The sequence below is a fragment of the Furipterus horrens genome, unplaced genomic scaffold (genome assembly GCF_987537825.1).
Source record: "Furipterus horrens unplaced genomic scaffold, mFurHor1.1.pri manual_scaffold_2, whole genome shotgun sequence".
NCBI classification, from domain to species: Eukaryota; Metazoa; Chordata; class Mammalia; order Chiroptera; family Furipteridae; genus Furipterus; species Furipterus horrens.
The window spans coordinates 77,992,298-77,998,650 of NW_028327172.1; the positions used below are offsets into that span (position 1 = coordinate 77,992,298).

Below are 6,353 nucleotides of genomic sequence, written 5' to 3' on the forward strand. Positions count from 1 at the left end.
AAGGAGTCACCACAAAGATGATGCAAGTTTTCAAGAAAAGTGTCTGAATGAAGAGCAGTCTATTTGATAATACAACAAGCATATGGTTTGTTAAAAGATCAAGAGTTCAGTTTTAGATATAAAGAGATTGAGGTGTCTCCAGTTTAAGGAGATGCTCAGCAAAATGGAGAAATATGAGACTGGAAATTCTTAAAACAGGAATGGAGAAGTAGATTTGAAAGTCGTCTGCTTACAAATAATTGCCAAAACCCTGAGATGGATAAGATGGCCAGAGCAAAGGTACACACAGAGTAGAGGCTTGGCTCAGATCCTTGAATGACCATCACACTTCATCACCAACACATGCTTCAGCCCTGGCTAGGGCACAGCAGGGTGTCCAATTGAGAAATTTTTAAATTGAGGTTTTATAATGAGAAATTTGAAAGGCAATGAAGGTTGCTCTAAAGAGGTACAGGATAATTTCTGTAAGGCTATAAACTTCATGCTTTTAAAGTAAAAATAACCCTTAAAGGGTTGTTTGATGGGCTCATTCAGCCACCTCTAAGCAGCTATTTTCTTTTTTTTATTATTGTTGACACTATTATAGATGTCCCTCTTCCCTGTCTTTTTTCACCTTAGTATATGGTAACCCTGGCAACCTCCTGCCCAGCCTCCCAGCTAAAAAGATAATCATCACTTTTGTTTTTAGTAGTAACAACTGGATACATAGCAATAATCTTTAGAAATCTCCCATAGTCTCCTGTTTCCTCCAGTCTGTTGGCCAAATCTTTAACAGAAGGCTTAGTTTTTTCCCTTCCCTGACAGTTCACTCAGCCAAGAGAAATGTTGATCACACTTGATGGAATGTCTGAATTTTTGTCACCTAAAGTCACTTATGCCACCAGTAGGCCATTGAAAATCATCTCTGTAGATTGGGGATCATTTTTTTTTCACAGAGAAACTGAGCAACACACACTTATTTATTATTTATCCCAGTCCCAAACATGCAATTCTGCCCCACCTCACATCCTCATTGTAAGGGGCTTTCAGTGTTTCCATTCCACCTGAAGAATGAAGGAGGAAGGCAGTGGACCTGAGATTTGTACCAACATCCAGTATTATGCTCTAAAAACAAAAGAAGTATAACATTTTCCAGGGCATTATATGAATCTGTTCTTAGCAACACCTGAAAAAGCTAGGTCAATAAACAAACATGCAAACCATAAAACACAGTACAATTCCCCTTGACTATAGATATAGGAAAAACTTCTAAGGAATGGCTAGTAAATTCAAAGATAGAAATATATTAAATGACTAAGTGGATTTTATTTTGAAAATACCAGAATATTATATAATATTAACATAGTTTAACTTAGTATTTCAAAGAAAGAATACTGTATGATAAAAACTTCTTTGGTATTATAAAATTTAAGACTGCTTTTTGTTTGAATTAAACTAAATTAAATTAAACTAAATTTAAAACCCCAATTCTTAAGATTAGAAAGATGCTACTTCCTTGGTGTAGTAAGTAGTGTCTGTCCCAGACAATACCAGTACCATAATTAATGTAAAAACATTAATTAATTAATGTAAAAGCAAATGAAGGGTACCTGGTATTATTACCTGTATTATCTAACATTGTTCTGTTAGTTCTAGTTGATACAACAAAAAAAGAAAAATGAGTGTAACTCTCAGGAAAGAAAGAATTGACTGCAGATGATGATTGTCTACTTAGGAAAAATCCCAAGAAAATCCATTTAAAAACTAGTAGGATTAAAGAGAGAATACACAGAAGTGACCAGTGTACTGATTCACTTAACAGTTATTTATGGAAAGCCTAGAATGTGTAGGAAAATGTTCTAGATACTGTGTGTACAGTGTTAACATAAAGATGTTCTCGCCCTCTAGAACGTTACATTAACTAGGCCAAGGGAGAAAAGTAAGAAAAAAATCAACATAAATTTAGAGTATGATAAGTGAACCACAATAACAGAGTGGTGGGTGGGAGGGGAGGAGGGTGGCATGGCTGTGGTGAGGGGCCATTGGAGCTGAAACCTGAAGGCTAAGTAGTCAGATGGGAAGAATTTGAAAAATAAATGTACAGATGACCTCTAAGTGGCTTAAATTTGAGTAAAATGTAGGCAAAAAACAGACTTCTGTGCTGTATATAAAATATTTTGAACTTACATAATCTTTATGCAAGAACTACTCCCCCGGGTTCCCTGCCCCAGGTAATGTGGCTTAGTGTTTAAGGGCACTTAGTATTTGTTCGACTTGTTGTGTCAGGCCCTGTGCCAGGTGCTGGAAACACAGAGGTACAATGACAAACAGGGTCTCTGTCCTCATGGAGTTTGCATTCCTGAGGGAAGAAAGAGACAATACCTACGTAGATAAATAAATAAAAGATTAACTAAGTGTAATAAGTGCCAAGAAGAAAATTAACAGGGTGATGTGACAGGGAGTGTTCTTGGAGAAAAGGAGACAATGTTACATGGGGTGGTCAAGAGGACCACCCTAAAGTGACATTAAGTGGAGAGCTGAGGGGTAATGATTCAGCCTTGGTAAGAACCAGGTGAAGGGCTTTCCAAGCAGAGACATGTACAAAGATTACGAGGCAGGAAAGATGTCGACATACTCTGGGCTGATGTCTCTGCACCATGGTAAATACGGGGCATTGGTGGAGAGGAGAAGACAAAAAAGGAGGTTGGAGACAGATAGGCATGGCTCTGCCTGACAATGTGAGGCAGTTAGGCCAAAGCAAGGGAGTTTAGATCTCATTCTAAGGTTCTAAGGGCATGGGCTGTGAATCAGGAGTCCTTGGTTCAAGGTCTGGCTTTACAATTTAGTCGATGTGTGTCCTTGGATGGTTATATCACTTCCTTATCTGTGAAATAATAGTAGTAATAGTACCCACTTCATGAAGTTGTAGAGTTAAATGTCATAACGTGTGTGAAGTGCTTAGCACATAGTAAGTTCTAATGAAATAATATATAAATGAAAGAGAAAATGAGGGAGAAAATGGAAAAAGGTGGAGAGAGAGACAGAGAGAGGGAGAGACAGAGGGACAGAGAGAAAGATCCCCAGCCAGGTGGTCTGCTGGATTCTGCTGTCTTTCCTCTTCACACCAGGCTGGTTTCTGGGATAAGAAAGTATTTTTAGATGCTCTCTCTTCTTTCCCTGCCTCCAAACTGGAGGGGATCTTACTTGTGGGGAGAGCTTACCTCAACTCACTTGTGACATAAGGATTAAAATAGTTTTAAATTAAAAATATAGCATGATGGCATCAAAGCAGTAAAAGAAAAAAATATTTATAATCTTATCATCCTAATTCAAGGACTATTGTTCCACATTCCAAAATCATCCTAAAACTCTTATCCATATTTGTGTGTATATAGTTATAAAAACAACTGTGTATATACACATGTTCATAACTCAGTTGTTAGCATATTGTGCATAGTTTGATAAAGGCTCCTAATATAGTTACTGGAAGACCTCTGTAGGAGATGATTCTACAATCTAGTGTGATAAAAAATGACTTTGACGGTTCTTTGAGAAGTTTAAAGTGTTTTACAGAAATAAGATTATTGACATTTCTTCTAATACTTCAGTAACCACTTGTGCCACTTTACAGTAGTCATTCTTTGGAAATTCTTTCTTAGAGTGATTCTGCCTACTTCCCTTGTGGTTGCTTTTCCTTTTAGAATGCAATGCCCTTTCAATACAATTCTGTGAACACATCAAATGACACCTGGAAAATAAATCTTTTTTGTTTGTCTTTGGGAAATTTTCTCAACAGTAAAAAAAGAAGGGAAAGCGAGAGCACCCACAATGATGACTGGAATAGAGACTTTGATACCTACTGCCCACCTGAGAGACAGAATGCAATTCCTACTCTCAGCAGGTTTTAAAAAATTCCTGGTGACTCACTTCGTCAAAATCAAAGCCTTATATTTGTTTGCTTCCATAGTACTAATCCAGTGAACCTAGTTTTACTCTTTGAGTCCAGGAGATTGCTATCTAGGTAACTTAGAAAGTCAGAGGGAGAAGAGAAGAGACACTCCCTATACATCCCCTGCTATAGTGCATGACTCGAGAGGAGGGTGAGACAGAAAGGGTGAAGAAAAATTCTAATATCAAGACTGATCTCAGCTTCTTACAAGCTTTGAAGAAATATCAACTCAGAATGAAATGAGAAAGATTGAAAGCTACATTTTCCTTCCCCCATCCACTGGTGCACAGCAGCCTCTTTGCAATCTTTAATTAACTAAACCATTATGGTTAATTAACAAACTATTTACATAAAATCAAATGGTGGCTCAAACTATGTATTTTAAAGAGAGTTTATTAATGTATTTGAATTTTTTCTCTTTTTGATTTAAAAACCTGGATTTTAAACTAGGTAAAATTATTATGTTTTTCATGCAGCTAGCACAGTACCAAGATTATATAGTTCTTCAAAACTTGTATGTGATATGAGCAGGAAAATTTTCATAGAATTTAATAACTTCATTTCTTCTTTCTAAATTCATCACCAGGACCAGCTGGTTGAAAAACTTTAAGCCAATCTAAGTAAATACTAATTATGGCCTCCTTAACTTAATCTTCACAACTTAATTTGGATGTATTCTAATTTTTGGACCTTCATTGCCTTTACTAAGCATTTGTTCTGATATATGGAGCACACTTCAAACAGTACCTAAACCACACAAATTTCAAGGGTGAGCTATCACTTTTGCTATGAAATCCAATTGTTTTCCCTGGAGAGATATATAAATATAAATGTATATTTATGTATAAATATAAATATATACATTTTTGAGCAATAGTGACAAGATTTATTAGGGGGGGGATGGGGGGCACAGAGCATAGATGCCCCCAACGAGATCGCCTCATTGTCTTATCCGTGACAAGGTGGCTCAGCTCCAACTCACTGCAAAAGTCCAGTCTCTGGGACCTCAGACCAGCAGCCATGCCCATCAGGCCCAGGAAGGCCAGGACACCTGGTTATTTTTGCTGCTTCCCATGGTTAGAGGTTTATTTTTGCTATAGACTGAATGTCTGTGCCACTCCTGACCACCCCCCCCCCGCCCCTGAAAAATTTATATGTTGAAACCTAATCCCGAATGTGATGGTGTTAGGAGGTAGAGCCTTTGGGAGGTGATTAGGTCATGAGGATGGACCACTCATGAATAGGATTAGTGTTCTGGAAGAGATTCAGAGAGCTTCTAGGTACTCCTTGAGGACAAAGAGAAAACTGCAGTCTATAAATCAGAAAAGTGGCCCTTACCAGACATTGAATCTGCTGTCACCTTGATCTTGGACTTCCCAGCCTCCAAAACTGTGAGAAATAAATTTCTGTTGTTTATAAGTTACTTGGTTTATGATATTTTGTTATAGCAGCCCGAATGGGTTAAGACAATTGTCAACTGACAAGTTGAATGACAAGTACAATGTTATCAAGTGCCTTCAAACAGGATAATGATATATACGTTTCTAAATAAAGCAACTAAAAAACACAGAAGGTTGTTGCTGTGCATTGAGAAGCATGCTACATTCTCTAGCTAAGCCTGTGGGTGGGAAAGAATCATCTGCAATAGAGGGGTTCCTGTCAGTTAATAGAATAATCCTGCTGAGGGTAAAAATACACCATATACGCTTATTGTCCTTCAATTAAAACATCTATCTACTTTGAGTGTAATAGAGCAGAAATGGATACTCTCTTGGAATGGAGTAACTTCTAAGTTTTGCTAAATCCTATTAAACTAATTATCACATAGATAAAAATATGCTGGTGCTTTAATTAACTCTGTTCTAATACCAATAATCACACAATTGTATGTATCATATTAGATACTCTTCTAGTCAAGGGGTTTACTAGATAGGCATTAAAAAAAATTAATAGCATACTCCAATGAATAGTCATATGGGAGAAAAAGGAGTTAACATATAAAGAAATACAAACCAGAAATAGTATCCCCAAGACTGACTAAGAAAGGTCATGGAAATTTATGACTACCTGAGGAACAATCCAAGCATATAATACAACAATTTATATAATAACAGATGCCCTTCTACTTCTAGCCCTTTTTAAAAAACCTCAAGCCCTCAAATTCAATCAACATGTATTCCTCAAAGCTATTTTCTCAAGGTATAAAATGTTCTTATAATTTAAAATCTTTAATTATGATAAATAGCAAAGCTATGGAGACTTTGATCTTTTTGCCTTCAGTGTAAATATTTGAATATGAAATAATAGACTCTACATCTCCTTCCTATTTGTTTTTAAGGCTTATTTAATGGTAATGATATAGTAAACATTCAATGTGTTCTTCTCATGGCTTATCAAATTGCACATTGATGGGCTGGGAGGGGGG

At 36.8% G+C, this 6,353-nt stretch overlaps 1 protein-coding gene across 1 annotated transcript in view; it reads right to left on the minus strand.

Annotated features, from left to right (window-relative positions):
* The window catches only part of LOC150018869 (exophilin-5-like), an 81,039-nt gene extending 75,717 nt beyond the window's left edge, over nt 1-5,322 (minus strand). The window contains exon 1 of the mRNA XM_090265894.1: nt 5,267-5,322. The gene's annotated coding sequence lies outside the window, so the exon portion shown is untranslated. The remainder of the gene's footprint in view (nt 1-5,266) is intronic.
* Nucleotides 5,323-6,353: the final 1,031 nt, after the last annotated feature.